Source organism: Helianthus annuus, chromosome 6 (genome assembly GCF_002127325.2).
Source record: "Helianthus annuus cultivar XRQ/B chromosome 6, HanXRQr2.0-SUNRISE, whole genome shotgun sequence".
NCBI classification, from domain to species: Eukaryota; Viridiplantae; Streptophyta; class Magnoliopsida; order Asterales; family Asteraceae; genus Helianthus; species Helianthus annuus.
The window spans coordinates 16,118,659-16,137,545 of record NC_035438.2 but is presented as its reverse complement, the minus strand read 5'-3'; positions in this window follow the sequence as shown (position 1 = coordinate 16,137,545).

Below are 18,887 nucleotides of genomic sequence, written 5' to 3'. Positions count from 1 at the left end.
AGGTATTTAAATTTATATTTAATAGCTAATTAAAGTTGTTAAAATATAAAATAATATAAAGCGAGAAAAAAAATAAAAAAGTTAGCATTTACTTTTGATATATATAACACTAGGTTATTGTCCCGTGTAATACACGGGGTGAATCTTAATTATAATGTGAAATAAAAAATATATGTTCATAATATGATCTAAGTATATATAATATAGAGTACTATGCAGACCAAATACGAAATAAATATTGAAGTTTGTATAGCCATTCATAATAATATGATCTGTTATTTTTAGGATTTGTCATAGGAACTTAAAATTTTGTACCACTACTAATATTTATTATGACATTTTCTTGTTCAAAGATAACGTGTCTGATTTTATGTAATAATAGATTATTCTGACGGTTAATGTTGGCATAATATTATATTTTCTACCATCCAAATATAGTTTCCTCACTTTCGCTATCATTAACATTAATATAAGGTATGCTCGTATTCAAAGCTATAAACCAATAAGAATTGTACGAAATAATTACTTTTATCACAATTAGTAAGGAAAACCAATAAAAACTATTGATAATGTAATATGTCTCATACCATTTGAAAGGTCTGAAAAGGGAATTCTAGACACATAAAAGTGAACCAATGAAATATATATATATATATAAGTGAAAAAATAGAAAGAAAGACATGAGACACCATACGACAACTAAGTAAATCTAAATTTAAAAAAAAAAGTTATGATATTCCGAATGTGAAGATGCCTTTCACAGACCTCTACATCTTAGTTACAATAGGAAAGCAAAACTTACGAAATTAATTATCACAAAAATCTAATTTGATTCTAATTTGATTCTTGACAAAACTTTAATTATCACAAAAATCTAATTTGATTCTAGGAGGGAAAGTAAAACTTACGAAATTGACTAAATGGTTATTAATTTCAAACTTACGAAAGTAAAACACATTTTAGACTTTAGATTTACAATCAAGATAAAATTCTAATATAACATTTAAATCTTTTTAATTTAAAATTTAAAATTTATCAATAAATTATTGATGCCCTCATTGAATAATATGTGTCCCAAATCAAGTTTCTTTTATTATATAGTATAGATAGATATAGATATAGATTTCCTTTACCCAATTTAAATAAAATTAGATTGGATAAGCATATAAAAATACAAGAAATAAACTATGAGAAATAACATACGTTTACAGATTGAGTGATATAATTTTTTTACTCAAGCTTTAAAACATGCTTTATGAAAATTATGAGAAGATAAACTAAATAATGTAACTAAAATTAGTAGAAATCCACGTCATTAACCTCTTTGAATAACAAGAAGCGTATCACATATAACAAATTTTAAAATATTGATATGATAACTATTTTAACTCATTACATATAAATTTAATCTAATCTAATTTTATTAATAAAATGTTTTTGTTTAACAATTTCAAATCAAAATTAAATTCATAAATTATAGATTAGATTTAAAACTTTTTAGGCTTTAGATTTACAATCAAAATAAAATTCTAATATAATATTTAAATATTTTTAATTTAAAATTTATCAATAAATTATTGATACCCTCATTGAATGACATGTGTCCCAAATCAGGTTTCTTTTATTATATAGTATAGATTCTTTTAATAAATATAATACGTTACAAGTCTAAAACTTTTTATTAAACAACTGAATACATTCTAGCGGGTTATCAATATTAATATATTTTTTCACCCAGACATATTTAAGTATGTATTTCTTCTCGTGTTACTAGTTAAATAAGGATGGCTATTTACGATAACAATATAGTGTGAAAGTAATCGGGCTTTGTGTGCCCATGTTTAAACCCTTTATTCAACGACTTTGGGTTCACCTGGTTAATAAAATCGGTCGACCAACCAACATGTTTGAATTAAATAGGCCGACCTTTTAGACCTATGTTAATTAAACAAGTTATCCACCAACATGTTTAATCCATTTATTACAAACCATTAACCCATTTATTACAAACCATTAACCCAATTAACAGATTAAAAACTTGATAATTTTTGCACGCACGTTTGACATCTTTAGATAGATGAGTTAAATGATTTGTTAATTGGCTACACAATGTTATGTGTACAAGTGTGTTCAGTATTGAGAATGCATTATTTTGTGCATAATTAACTCTCCTTGTTTCCCTCTCAATCGAAGATCCATGCATATCTCCAGTCATTGGCTACACAATGTTATGTGTGCAAGTGTGTTCAGTATTGAGAATGCATTATTTTGTGCATAATTAACTCTCCATGTTTCCCTCTCAATCAAAGATCCATGCATATCTCCAGTCATTATTTTAATTCTCTTTTACTAGTTTCCTTCATTTGGTTTATTGTATTGCCTATTTAAGGCCTATTCTTCTTTGTATTTGATCATCAGAAAAAAGGCATATGCCAAATAAATAAAAACTCTGAGTACCATTTTCTATATTGTATCAGAGCAGGTTCCTAAACCCTAAAAAAATATACACTTCGGCTTCTTCTTCGCCTCTCATTCAATCGACTCCTGCTCACCGCCATGGCCGGTGATGACCAGAGCCGAACTAAATCCAATTCCGCTGCCGACAACCTAAATTAATCGAGTCCAATCCCGGGATTAAACCGTGAGAAGTACGAACAGTTCATCAACTCGTTCACTAATGACGAGATAATCCAGTGGATGGCAAACATGGGGGCTAGATTAGGCGATGATGGCAACTGGATCGTTGATTCAGGGTGTACCGAACACATAACCTACATTCTCAATCTGTTTCATGACAACCTAAAAACAACACGCGAACTACTCGTAGAATTCCAAATGGAGACTCTATACCTGTTAAAGGGAAAGGGTCGTCCACCTTACTAAATGGGACTGAAATCCGAGATGTCCTATACGTTCCAGATTTTACTTGCAACCTATTGTCGGTTAGTCGGCTTACTCGAGACCTTCATTGCACTATAACCTTCTTTCCGAACTTCTTCGTAATGCAAGACTTGAATTCGAAGAAACTGACTGGAACAGGTAAATGTCAACATGGCTTATACCGGATGAAGATGGTCGAACGAGAAAGGAAGGCTATGTCGGCGTCGGTGGAGGTATGGCATAAAAGACTTGGTCATGCTTCTAGCGGTAAACTTTCTCATTTTGATATTGTCAAGAATGTGTATTTTAAAACTATTGATTGTGATTCGTGTGCTAAAGCCAAGCACACCCGGTTACCTTTTCCCATAAGTTCTATCAAAACCAAAGAATGTTTCGAATTGTTGCATTGTGATCTTTGGGGAAGGTATAGAACTCCTTCGCTTTCAAGAGCAAACTATTTTTTAACGATCGTGGATGACTACAGTCGATCTGTTTGGGTTTTCCTTCTAAGACACAAATTTGATGCGGGTGGCCATCTGATATTTTTCCACAAAATGATCAAAACGCAATTTGGAAAATCAATTAAAAGGATTCATTGTGATAAGGGGGAGTTTATTTCAAACCGAATGCACAACTTTTATGCTCAAGAGGGCATAATTCTTGAGACCACTTACCCACACACACCACAACAGAATGGTGTTGTAGAACGTAAGCACAGACATTTGCTCAATACTGCACGAGCACTTAGATTTGAGGCAAATTTGCCAAAGAAGTTTTGGGCCGAGTGTGTCATGACAGCGGCCTACATAATCAATCGTCTCCCATCAAACATCATTAACAACAAAACCCCATTTGAAATTTTACATGAAGAAGAACCTGATTATGAACATATGAAGATTTTTGGTTGCCTCGCTTACTTTCGAAATACCGACACAGATGGAGACAAATTTGAATGGAAAGGGAAACCCGGGGTATTTTTAGGTTATCCATTGTAACAACCCGCATTTTCGTGCGTTGTTACTATCGATACACTCGTTACGCCTAGCACCAGAGATTCGAATCATAATGAAACTATATCAGATATATCGCTAAATCGAAGTATAATCGAATAATGACGCGTATTCTATCGCTATTACAAGCCTATTTTCAATAAATTGAAACACTCACAATGATGTTGAGTGAGGACTTAATCTACCATCCTCGATGACCGTGAGGTGTCAAAACGTAAACAAGCAACGCTAACAAAGACTATCGGGTGAGTACCATGTCTCCAGCCATCATGACGATGACGGCAACACGAGAAAGTAGTGCCCCGATAATCATTGTGGCACATCACATCGAAGAACGCACTCGAAGGCACGCGTAAACTCGATCATCGCACCGAATATTGGTTATATAGATACGTATATACGACCCTGTTGTGATTAATTATAATAAATAATTAAATAATTATATAAATATATGAAATTATGGCCCAAACTGTCGAAATCGCGCCAAAAACGAGGATCAAGGGCTTCCGTACGGACGGGCCAGCCGATCGGCTGGGCTGCCCGATCGAACGGGCCAGCCGATCGGACAGAACAGCCATCCGGCTGGACCATCCAATCGAACGGGCCAGCCGATCGGCTGGGCCGTCCGATCGGACAGGCCAGCCGATCGGTTGGGCCAACCGATCCGGCCCACCTTTTCCTCCTTTTTCCTCCTTCCTTGCCTATAAATACCCCCCTTCACTCCCAAACACTTGTTGTTGCTGCTGCTACTCGACCAAGACATTCCAGCCCCTTAATCTCCCAATATTTCGCGATTCTTGTAAGTTTTCCACTCGAATCTTGTACTTCCTTGATCGATATGCATTCTTTCATCTTTCTACCTTTGGATTTTCGACTTTTAACCGTGAAATCAACGGATTTGGAGTGTTTTAGGGTGATGTCACCATGGAGTTCTTCAAGAGTGATGCCATCCCGTGAAGAACAACCCAGATCCGAATGGTTTCCATACGATTTTGCATAAACCTCGTCTAAATCTATGTTTTCCAATCAAGAAGTCACAGATTTGAGATGTTCTAGGGTGATGTCATCATAAAGTTCTTATGAACTTCAAGTGTTGGCCTCATTCCACCAAGAACAACTCAGATCTAAGAACTTCCGCAAGAATAATCAAGGTTTTCACATCAGATCTATACATAAAAACGGTAGAAACAGAGCTTAGACCGACCTCCTGCTCATTCTTAGGGTCGTGTTGGTCAAGGATCTGATTCCTGCCAAAGAGACGACCGGTTTCGGGTTAAACACGGAAAAACCGCCAAGAACGGCCAGTTCTGATGAAACGGGGTGATTCCCGGCCGTTAGAACAGGTCGGAATTGATGGGGTTTCAGTTGTTCAACACGTCACGACAACATCTCGACCAAAACCACCAAAGAACACGCGAAACTCGCCGAAAACAGCTGGACAGGCTGGCCGATCGAGCGGCCCGGTCGATCGAGCGGCCCAGCCGATCGGCTGGACCAGCCGATCGAACGGCCCACTCGATCGAGCAGTCCGGCCGATCGAGCGGTCCATCCGAATGGGCCAGTTCCAATCCAATTTTCGTCCAATTTCATGTAATTCGATACCATTTAACGCGTAATCCTATACTCATGTAATCAGTCTGAATTCTGAAACCAGGGCATTCTCAAGCACCATCCCGTCAATCCAACCAAATACGCACTGTGAGTATACTTGACCCCTTTTATCGAATTTTGGGTGTAACATACGTTCCTTATAAATCGAACTTATCAAACGAATTGTCAAATTGTTAATCTATCACTTGCGAATAACTGTTTGCATAGATATACATGATGCTAGTTGCATGTATGCTAGGACTTATACTCGTGACATCCCACCCAGACTAGTATAGTACTATTGCGCCCGACGGGGTCTAGTTATGCCATCGAAGAGTCGAGTATCGAGGACTTAGCTGGTAGTATCAGTTTTGTGAGTATATATGTCGTGTATTACGTTTATGCATATGGAAATTCGCAACACTTTTAATCTATTAATCTATTACATATCAAACCTGTATACTCGCCAATACTTTCGTATTGACAATATTTTAACGTATGTTGCAGGTTTAGTCGAAGTCTACATCAAATCAAGCTAGGAAGTCTAGAAACTCACCTAAAATCTATGTTGTCGGATTTGAATTGTTCGAAAGGACAAGAAATCTGTGATGACTTATGTGATTGTATTATTTGTTAGTATGGGATAACGAATGTAATAAATATTATCGCAATATAGTTGTTATGGATTCTCTTGAACAATCTGATTCGCTTAGTGCCGCGCCCCGATGATTCCGCCATCTGTTGGGGTGTGACAGATTGGTATCAGAGCCATAACTATAGGGAATTAGGCAAGACTCGACCTAGTCTGGGTCGACGTCTTAGAGAATGACCTAGTCTATAGTCTAAGCACCCACAGGCTGCCTCGTACGAACCCAGTAGGGTTTGTATTGCGCCTACCTGATACTTTCGATCGAAATAGCAAAAACTACGACTTTGTGTGAACCCCGCATACTACGACATTCACACAAAGAAGCTTTTCCTAAGGTTGAAATACTACTTAGCCTTTCCTAAGGCTGACACAATACACATGTTTTCGAAAATACTCGCATCTCACAACCGAGTGATCCGGTCGAGACCAGGTGTGAAAACCAGTAACTCTTGATAGGATTGCTCACTCAGCGCATTTTTCTAGCACGAGAATATTTCGTTGAGTCAGGAGTAACATCCATACCTCGACGAAAGCCTCCCTTTCGAAATTCTAGTGAAGCTCTCGGATTCATTCAATGAGCGTAACCACAAACTTGGAACGAAACTGTTAAGTTAGGGTTGAAACCCGTACCTTAATGAACCGTTCCGCTCCCTAAAATATTTTTTTTCGAAAAGCTCTCACCAGGGACTCGACCATCACAGTGACTCGAGCCTCGCGATGACTTGGAGGATGAATGCCATGAGCTGCATCCTAGTGAAAGCATAAACCCCCAGAGTCAACGCGTGTGCACGAACTTGTTGGGTGTGATTGAGTTACCTTGGGTAGTCGACGCCTAAACACCCGAAGCACTCCGAGTATCTTACTAAGCCTACAACTCACCGGATTTTACGATTTGATGAACTCAATTACGTTTTATGTGTTTAATTGCGATTATCAATTTTCGCTCCCTGTTTTACAAAGCGCACAACTCGCACAGCCATCGCAATCCAAAACAAAGACCGAATGATCGCAACAAAATTAATGTCCAATTGTCCGATTTCTCTCGCAATCCCTCCCTTAACGCGTCCTCACGCATTCTAAACCGTAATATATGTATGTGTAAGTATGAACTACAACTATCTATATCTAAGTACAATCAAGACATTGTGTGAAAATCTAGGAAGTTCGTGTCTCCTATGTGGCTCCTATGTGAAGTCTATTTATATTGCACGTTACAAGTTCGACCGCGCTCAATCGTATCGTAAACTCAAAATCATTATGATCGAATCTCATTCCAAATCTCTCTCTCTGTCTAGATGCCTTCCAACAACTCTATCTCGAGGCGAATAGCTAGGAGAAGAGCCAAACGAAGCGCCGATAAGAGGATTGCCTCGCTTGTGACCAAGGAAGTGGTCAAGCTCATTCCTCAAATTGTCGCTCAAGTGCACTCTCTCAGTAACTCTCGAGCCACGAAGGACTCTAAGATGGAATCGCCGCAATCTACTTTCCTCTACAAACACTTCAAAGCCTGTGACCCGATGGAATTCACAGGTGAAGGAGGTGCGACCCAACTGCTCCAGTGGTTCGATTCTATCGAAGTCACCCTTCGACAAAGTGGGTGTCCCGATAGTTTCCGTACTACTTGTGCTACCGGGGTATTTCAATCACGAGCAATCGACTGGTGGACCGCCGAACGCAACAAACGTGGGATCTCCGCAGCTTACGCCCTCTCTTGGGACGAGCTGAAGGAACTCATGAAGGAAGAATATTGTCCCCTCATGAAGTCCAGAAGCTAGAAAACGAATTTTGGGAAATTAAGCAAACCGAAGGTGACAATGCTGGCTATACAGCAAGGTTCAAGCAGCTTAGTGCAATCTGCCCAAGTCAAGTTGACACTCCAAGGAAAGCCATCGCGAAGTACCTCCGCGGCTTACCTGAGAGTGTGGGTGATTTTGTAGAAGCTGCAAGACCTGCTACCATCGAAGAAGCCTACCGTTTAGCCGCAGAGATCAACAGCAAACGAGTCTTGGACGGTTTCTTCTCCAAGAAGCTTGTCAAACAAGCTCATCAAGCAATCATCGTCAACTCATCCGACGATTCCCCTGGAGAATCGGTCAATGGTTCATCTGACAGCTCCTCTGAAGGTTCTTCTAAGGATTGCTCCGACAATGTCTCCGTCAAATCATCAGGCGAATCCGGCGACACTGCATCATCTCAGGAAGCTCAACCTAGCCGCAAACGAAAGACCGTGAGCCCAGACTCATCAACAACTGGACTGCCACAACCCGAACCTCTCCGATCAGTCCCAGCTCAGCCAAAACGCGCTTACAGTGGGCCTCATCCCCTGTGTTTCACGTGCACGTACCATCACCCGCCAGAAGCAAATTGTTGCTATTGCACAAATTGCAACTGGTATGGTCATCGTACGCAGCACTGCCGCGCAGGACCGCAACTCTGAAGGAAGTCAGCAACACCAGCAGTCTCTGCAAGTGTCCTCCACAGCAACGTTATTTTGCTTCTAATATTGTTGTAATAATACGACTTATCGTTATCGTTTTCTTTCATGTGTGGAACTTATTTCATCTATTGTCGCATGTGGACTCTATTTCTCTTTTGCTCTAGCACCATCTAAACGCTAGCACTATGTACTATACGATGTATTTTACCCTTACAACACTCTTAGAATGAGGTACGATGTACGTGCAAGGAACAACTAATCGCGGGTGCACACGGGATTATTCTGGTCAGTGCACGGAGATCGTAGTGAAGTTCTAATGGTGCCATAACGTTTAAAAGCATGATCAAGGGTCTTAGCCATGTCAACAAAGTGTGACACCAAAGCACGGGGCATAAGTAGTAGGGGTAACGCAAGGTGTGCCTTACCATACTACCGAAGCTTCGTGAAGAAAGTGCCATGTGGAGTTGGACGTTATTAGACCTATTATATTATAATGGTTATTTTCGACACAAAACAGATCGATCGCAAGGCGTAACAAAACTAAATCGCATCACTGCGAGACTTTTCGTAAGTCTGCGTACGCAACGCAATTGCCACATCGATGGACTTAGATAAGTTCACCCAGAAGAGCAATTGGAGCAACGCAAGACTGGTCATAAGTCTACGTCTTAACTCAATCGTAGTTTTGCTAAATCTATCTCGCAATCAAAATCACTCGATATATGGCTCGAAATCGCAATCGCATCTCGTGTTATCTCGCAATCTCTAACGCTGGTTATTGACTATTGTGTGAACCTCTATCATTTGGTGTGGATCGCTAGACGAGTATTGAAAATCACTCGCCGCTTTTCGCTTTAACGCATTTCGCGCCTATTTCATCAACTCGGTACTCTCGTCGCGTGTCACTATCACTCATCGATACTCGTGTTATCTGTGTTATGTTAGCACGCACGACCTTGTTTCACGAGACAAAACTAATAGGGTCGAAACATGGTGGTGTTTCAACCATATTAGCAGACTTTCGCGGAAAAAGGCCATGTGGGCTACCATTAGTTACTGTTTGTGGTGTATTCAACTCAATCGAATCGCATATCGCTCGTAACGCAACGATCGTCACTTATCATCTATCAGGGTCTATTGCCTATCGATATCCAGTTATCACTTGGAAGTCATCGCAGTTGTGTAAAATTAGGGTACATGACGTCGCTTCACGGGACAGAACTAACATGGGAAACGCGGTGTTTTCTATATTAGCAACTCTCGTGGAAACATGCCATGTAGGTTTTATGTGGAACCAATCGAAATCGCGTCATTCGCTATCGCTTATCCATCGTTATCTAACCCTTTGTGCCATATCAATGCTTTGGTACGATTGAACTACTCGCACTCGCTATCAACGTTTTGTCTGCATCCAATCCGCTTCAATTCAAGACTCGGTCTAGCGTCCTATCGCTTGGTCCGAGGGGTCGAAATTCTATCTGTGTCGTATCGGCACGCGTGACACCGCCTCACGAAACAGAGGTAATATGGGTAAAACATGGTGGATACGCCGCTGGTACTTCCTATATATAAGTGTTTTAATCATATTAACAAACTTTCGTGGGAAAGTGCCACGTGGGGCTCGATGTAAATTATTTCTCCGTACTGTTAAAGAAAACCGATTTTTATATAAAATTTTGTTAAAACCGTTGGACAAGTGAAATCTCCTTACAACATGGAGAAAACGTCGAATCAGTTAGCTCCGTGCCCAAAGGAAGTTTCATAAGTTCAGTTTTTCCTGAAAAACTTTTGCAATGACAAAAAGAAATCTCCCCGAAAACGATGGTTTGACAATCGAGTTTCAGCTCGAACTCACGTTGTAGGAGAATTTTCTTAAAACTTATTTTGCCGCCGAATTCTTTTAAAACGTATAACTCGAAACTCTGTTATCAAAATAACAAAAACCCTCCCCATAGCATTGGTGTGGACATCGATGCAGTTAGTACCGCGCCATGAGGGGATTTTCCTAAATATCTTCAAAGATTAATCGATTATCGGTAAGTTTACAACTTTATGGAATCACTTTTGTGTGTCTCATCGCTTTTGGTTATTCGAATCGTACCTTCTCACCGCTCTTGCTCGCCGAATCTTTAATCGCTCGCTTATCTAGACGCTTTTAATCGCTACTCTCATTCGCATCAACTCCTTCGACCCTATTATTGGATTAATTTCGGGACGAAATTTCCTAAAGCAGGGGAGACTGTAACAACCCGCATTTTCGTGCGTTGTTACTATCGATACACTCGTTACGCCTAGCACCAGAGATTCGGATCATAATGAAACTATATCAGATATATCGCTAAATCGAAGTATAATCGAATAATTACGCGTATTCTATCGCTATTACAAGCCTATTTTCAATAAATTGAAACACTCACAATGATGTTGAGTGAGGACTTAATCTACCCTCCTCGATAACCGTGAGGTGTCAAAACGTAAACAAGCAACGCTAACAAAGACTATCGGGTGAGTACCATGTCTCCAGCCATCATGACGATGACGGCAACACGAGCAAGTAGTGCCCCGATAATCATTGTGGCACATCACATCGAAGAACGCACTCGAAGGCACGCGTAAACTCGATCATCACACCGAATATTGGTTATATAGATACGTATATACGACCCTGTTGTGATTACTTATAATAAATAATTAAATAATTATATAAATATATGAAATTATGGCCCAAACTGTCGAAATCACACCAAAAACGAGGATCAAGGGCTTCCGTACGGACGGGCCAGCCAAACGGCTGGGCCAGTCGATCGGACGGGCCAGCCGATCGGCTGGGCCGCCCGATCGAACGGGCCAGCCGATCGGCTGGGCCGCCCGATCGAACGGGCCAGCTGATCGGACAGAACAGCCATCCGGCTGGACCATCCAATCGAACGGGCCAGCCGATCGGCTGGGCCGTCCGATCGGACAGGCCAGCTGATCGGTTGGGCCAACCGATCCGGCCCACCTTTTCCTCCTTTTTCCTCCTTCCTTGCCTATAAATACCCCCCTTCACCCGCAAACACTTGTTGTTGCTGCTGCTACTCGACCAAGACATTCCAGCCCTTTAATCTCCCAATATTTCGCGATTCTTGTAAGTTTTCCACTCGAATCTTGTACTTCCTTGATCGATATGCATTCTTTCATCTTTCTACCTTTGGATTTTCGACTTTTAACCGTGAAATCAACGGATTTGGAGTGTTTTAGGGTGATGTCACCATGGAGTTCTTCAAGAGTGATGTCATCCCATGAAGAACAACCCAGATCCGAATGGTTTCCATACGATTTTGCATAAAACTCGTCTAAACCTATGTTTTCCACTCAAGAAGTCACAGATTTGAGATGTTCTAGGGTGATGTCATCATAAAGTTTTTATGAACTTCAAGTGTTGGCCTCATTCCACCAAGAACAACTCAGATCTAAGAACTTCCGCAAGAATAATCAAGGTTTTCACATCAGATCTATACATAAAAACGGTAGAAACAGAGCTTAGACCGACCTCCTGCTCATTCTTAGGGTCGTGTTGGTCAAGGATCTGATTCCTGCCAAAGAGACGACCGGTTTCGGGTTAAACACGGAAAAAACGCCAAGAACGGCCAGTTCTTATGAAACGAGGTGATTCCCGGCCGTCAGAACAGGTCGGAATTGATGGGGTTTAGTTGTTCAACACGTCACGACAACGTCTCGACCAAAACCACCAAAGAACACGCGAAACTCGCCGAAAACAGCTGGACAGGCTGGCCGATCGAGCGGCCCAGTCGATCGAGCGGCCCAGCCGATCGGCTGGACCAGCCGATCGAACGGCCCACTCGATCGAACGGCCCACTCGATCGAGCAGCCTGGCCGATCGAGCGGTCCATCCGAATGGGCCAGTTCCAATCCAATTTTCGTCCAATTTCATGTAATTCAATACCATTTAACGCGTAATCCTATACTCATGTAATCAGTCTGAAACCAGGGCATTCTCAAGCACCATCCCGTCAGTCCAACCAAATACGCACTATGAGTATACTTGACCCCTTTTATCGAATTTTGGGTGTAACATACGTTCCTTATAAATCGAACTTATCAAACGAATTGTCAAATTGTTAATCTATCACTTGCGAATAACTGTTTGCATAGATATACGTAATGCTAGTTGCATGTATGCTAGGACTTATACTCGTGACGTCCCACCCAGACTAGTATAGTACTATTGCGCCCGACGGGGTCTAGTTATGCCATCGAAGAGTCGAGCATCCAGGACTTAGCTGGTAGTATCAGTTTTGTGAGTATATATGTCGTGTATTACGTTTATGCATATGGAAATTCGCAGCACTTTTAATCTATTAATCTATTACATATCAAACCTGTATACTCGCCAATACTTTCGTATTGACAATATTTTAACGTATGTTGCAGGTTTAGTCGAAGTCTACATCAAATCAAGCTAAGAAGTCTAGAAACTCACCTAAAATCTATGTTGTCGGATTTGAATTGTTCGAGAGGACAAGAAATCTGTGATGACTTATGTGATTGTATTATTTGTTAGTATGGGATAACGAATGTAATAAATATTATCGCAATATAGTTGTTATGGATTCTCTTGAACAATCTGATTCGCTTAGTGCCGCGCCCCGATGATTCCGCCATCGGTTGGGGTGTGACATCCACCGGGAACAAAAGGGTACAAAATATATGACATTACCGATAGCAAAATGGTGGTGTCAAGAGATGTGAAATTTGTTGAAAATGATTTTCCTTTCAAGAGCATGGATCGTATCGACAAAAACGAAAATGAGAAACTTTTTGATTTTCCGCCCTGGTATTACAATGAGACTAATGAAGGCGAACCGTTAGTCACTCCTCATGTTAATGGGAACGAAGAAAATCAGAATGGAGAGAATGCCCACGGTCACGAGGATGATGTCGAGACCATCAGCCTTGAAGTTTTAGTTGAGGCATCGTTAAACACCTCAAACATTAATGATCAAGATCTTAACAATGCACAAATTGCAGAACATGAAATGCAAAACAGTGCTGGTCCTTCTGAACAAAACACTTCGGTTCGAGAGTAAGAAAATGCCCAAGTTCGACCATCCAGAGTTCGAACCCAACCAGCACGTTTCAACGATTACAATGTCAAGCTTCCCCCATCAATAGACCATACCCGACCCACAGCTAATCAAAGTTTATCCAAGGTACATCCTCTAGCTTGTTACATCTCTTATGTTAATTTTTCTCCCACCCATAAAGCTTTTCTGTCAGCTATCGACTCATGCGATGAGCCCAAGACTTTTCGTCAAGCACCACTGAACCATGAATGGCGAGAAGCCATGAAGAAAGAAATTAAGGCCCTTGAACAAAATGGTACTTGGACTCTTGAGGCGTTGCCCAAAAACAAAAGGGCGATTGACTCAAAGTGGGTTTACAAAATCAAGTACAAACCAAACGGAGAGGTGGATAAATATAAGGCGAGATTGGTGGCGAAGGGTTTCACTCAACTCGAAGGGGTTGATTATCATGATACATCTGCACCAGTTGCAAAGTTGGTTACTATTCGTACCTTGTTGGTCGTGGCTGTGAAAAGAAATTGGATGATTCACCAACTTGACGTGAATAATGTGTAACACCCCAAAATGGGTTTGATAATTTAAACTCGGTTAATATAAAGGAATTGGGTAAAATACCGTTTGGGGTAAAAGCGAAACCGTAAATAAAAGTTGACTAGGAATATTTAACCGAGTGGTGACATGTATATGAGTAACAAGATAATGAGTGTAAGCCTCATTATTAATTGAAACGAAATTTGAGGGACCAAAACCGTTAAAAAGGGAAACATGATTTATTAAATAAAGGAAAACACACACACACACACACACACACACACTTGGTGTACGTGGGACGATCAGGAAGAAGAAGAACAAGGGTTCAAACCCTTGTTCTTGATAAATCTTCAAATTGAAGGGTGGAATGAAGTCCAAATTCACAACCGAACATGAATTAACGATCACCTTCACAAGGGGATCATAAGGTATGTCTTAAAACTCAGATTTGATGATCTTGTTTGAAGTGGGTTATGATTAATCCATGAATTTGTATGAAATTAAGGATGTAGAGGTGTTAGAAACACCAAATAGAACTTGGGTTATGAATAATTTCAAGTAATTGGGTGATTTAGAATAAAACCCATTGCATGAGTGTGAAGATGATGATCATGATGAATTTGAAGATGTTATAGTGTGATCTTGTGATGTATAGGGTGTTGTATGATAGGCTAAGATAGATAAACTTGATGTGGAATTTATGATTGTGAGATTTTGCTTGAATGTAATGGTTCATAAAATGAAATAAGGAAGAACATGCTTAACGCACTTGTACATTATGCTTAGAAAGCAATACGCGCGCCAGGTGTTTGATGAAATGTCTAAAAGACAATAATAAGTGAAATTGTATGCAAGTAATGGGTAAATAGATATAGTTCATGTGAAGATTATCTAGGGATGATGTCGAGTATACCTTATGCTTGTTTAAATGAATTAATGATGTTGAGTATGCTTCACGTAGGTCGTATGTTAGATGTGAATTTGATATGGTTGTTCATATGTATGAGCATATATGCTAATAAGAATGTGAATGTAATGACATGAGTGTATAGGAATCATGTCAAGATGGATGGGAGCATTGAAGGCTAACGGGCTAAGAAGACTCAATCAAGTAAGCGAACGAGAATACGGACGAGCAAAGGTAAGTGAACTCCGAACTTACCCTTTAGTTTGGTAATGTATTTATGATATGTGTTAATTGTTGAATGCAATGTAAGAAGATATGGATCGATGCAAGTAGTAAGTTAAGTTTTAATGGAATGGGTTGGAAGTGGTTAAGAAAGAGATTCGATTAGGTTTGGGTAAGAAAGGGAACTTACATAATGAAATTATGCTTGAATGAATAAGATGAGTTATGTATATTTGAGGACATGATCATATAAATGGAAGCTAATGTACTAATCGTTTTTCTATTGAGAATTAATGTGAAGTATAGGCATGATAACAAAGGATGTGAAGGTTGACTCCACAATCCGATGCGAGTAATCGAATGGATGGATGAAGGGGCTAGTATAAGAAAAAGCATGAAATGTTGACGCGCTATTATGCTTATGTTAAGATTTTTGTATTATGTCACCGGTTGCTAATAATGTGTTGGAATGTGGTGACTGCAGGCTATACATGTTTGGATGTTTCATCTAGAAGCGTACGCGGTTGAAGATCGAGTCAAGACACGGATTGTATGTGGGTGTGTACGTAGTCACTTAATTGAGACATGTATGTTAGTTTTTGGACTAAATTATAAAAGAGATTAATGTATTTAAATGAAAGAAAGAATATCATGAAGGAAATTTCTAGGTATGTAGTTTCCGCTGCGAATCTTGGGTTAAAACGTGTTAGGGCGTTACATAATGCCTTCTTGCATGGGGATTTAGAGGAAGAAGTCTACATGAAGATTCCAGAGGGTTTTGCTAAACAGGGGGAGGCTCGTGTTTGTAGATTAAGAAAATCGATCTATGGTTTGAAACAGGCGTCACGTAATTGGTATCAAAAATTCACAAAATCTCTCGTTGAGCTCGGGTTCAGACAGTCAAAGGCAGATTATTCTCTGTTCATTTATAAGTTAGAAAGGTCCTATGTAGTTGCGCTTATATATGTTGATGATGTTGTCATAGTTGGAAACGACTCTGTAAAAATACAACACACTAAAGATCAGCTCAGCGAGATGTTCAGCATCAAAGACATGGGTCCGTTGAAATATTTTCTTGGAATCGAAGTCTCTCGTATTAAGGAAGGTTTGGTCTTGAGTCAAAGAAAATACACGCTAGATATCTTGAGGGATAACGGCCTGGAAGGGTGTAAACCTAGTTCCTTTCCCATGGAACAAAACCTTAAGCTTGGGAAGGGAGAAGGAGAAGATAAAGTCGATAGCAGTCAATACAGGAGGTTAGTTGGTTGTCTCCTTTACCTGCAGGCCACCAGACCGGACATCACCTACGCAGTGAATGTCCTCAGCCAATTCGTGACAGACCCTCGCCAGAACCACATGCATGCAACAACTAGAGTTCTGCGGTGCTTGAAATCAACTCCAGGGCAAGGTATATTGTTACCAAAAGAAGGTGGCATGAACTTATTGTCATATTGTGATGCGGATTGGTTAGGATGCCCTTTGTCAAGAAAGTCTCGAACTGGTTACTTATTGTCTCTCGGAGGAGCGCCCATATCATGGAAGTCAAAGAAGCAATCAGTAGTTTCAAGATCATCTGCAGAAGCAGAGTACAAAGCCATGGCTACTACTGTCAGCAAGGTGATTTGGGCAAGGTGGATGTTGAGTGAATTAGATGCTAAACAAGGAGAACCAACTGTTTTGTTCTACGATAACCAGGCGGCTAGGCATATAGCGAACAATCCAGTCTTCCATGAGAGAACAAAGCACGTAGAGATGGATTGTTACTTTGTCCGTGAAAGAGTTGAAAGCAGAGAAGTTGAACCGGTTTATATTAGCTCCAAAAATCAAATTGCAGATTTGTTAACCAAGACCCTTGGAGCTCAGCACCTCAACTCTCTACTGAGCAAGTTGGGCATTCGAAATCTACATGCTCCAACTTGAGGGGGAGTATTGATAATGCATTATTTTGTGCATAATTATCTCTCCTTGTTTCCCTCTCAATCAAAGATCCATGCATATCTCCAGTCATTATTTTAATTCTCTTTTATTAGTTTCCTTCGTTTGGTTTATTGTATTACCTATTTAAGGCCTATTCTTCTTTGTATTTGATCATCAGAAAAAAGGCATATGCCAAAAGGTTATAGACTGATGTTTTTTTTTGCACGAATAAATATATGAGTCATGTTTAGACTAAATAATTCAACTAGCTAACTTTTGACACAATTGAAACGTTTGATCGTTTGTTGGGCCAATCATTATGTGTGAGTGTATGACCCAACTTCGCTTGAGCGATTGAGATTTACATAAGGTGCCACGACCACTCCGTTGGGGATTCATGGAATTCCATGAGGTTTGTTTATTTTGCTCACAAAATGCTCATTGCTTTGTTTTTACATTACCATGACGAAGCTCGTTGTAGGTCCGCCCCCATAGGTGATTCTTAACATTTATTTCCATATTAATTTTGAATGACATTACTTTGATTGTGGCTTCAATGCTATTCATGAAGCTGATTGCATTACTTGCAAATAAACCCAACCAACAAACTTATTTTTAACTAGGTTATCACCCGCGAACTTCGCGGGTCGGAAATTTAATATGCACAATCACAAAGTGTATAAATAATGTAAATACAAACAAAGTAACACATTACATAAACGTATAAAAATATACTGAAATAAAAAATTATAGATAAATGAGTAGCCCAAGCCCACTATCAAAAGGTCGCCTGACAGCCCACGACGACTAAACCCGTTTGGATTAGATTCGAACTTGAGCCCTCTTGTTTTTTTTTAACGACAAAATTTCTTTACCAAAGTGTTGCCTTTACCAATGTAACATCCCACCTTTTGTTATCACCAAGAATATGATATTAATCGATGATGTACCTTACTAAGAATAGCATTGCATGTGTTCAGCTAATTCCTTTTTAACGCTTGTAAATTAAAAATATAATTTTTACATGAATATTAAATAGGTAAATTTGGATTAGTATCTAAATGCACAAATTGAACAATTATCAAAATTCCTCTTTAATGCACTCCAATTGCTCAGCCTACCACCTACAACTTAAAAAAAAGAAATAAAGGAGTGAGTTTATCTAAGATTGTATCACCAACTTTCTTTTTGTTCCAACATATTAAGCATTGTTCTTGTAATTTTTCTTTTTACATGAATAAAACTAATTATGTGTTCCTGTTCAATCAAAACGGTGATTTTAGGGAGAAATAATGTCAAATCTAGGGGTGAGCAAAAGGAAAAACCCGACCCTATCCGACCGTTACCCGACCCGACCCGAGAACCGATCAAACATAAAATACAGAACCGATTCACTACCCTAAATATAGGGTCGGTTCCGGTCCATAGGTCCAAGTCGGGTTTCACCATGAAAAGAACCGAGACCCGACCCGACCCTATTTTATATGAAAAATTGGAACCGATCTAAATACCTAGGTACTTGGGTTAGGGTCGGGTTGGGTATTTTTCGGTTCGATTCTCGGTTATTTTCGGTCCGGACCTAAACTTGCTCACCCCTAGTCAAATCCATGACTTACAAATTGAAAGAGAGAATGTCTGAAATAATTAACAAATAAAT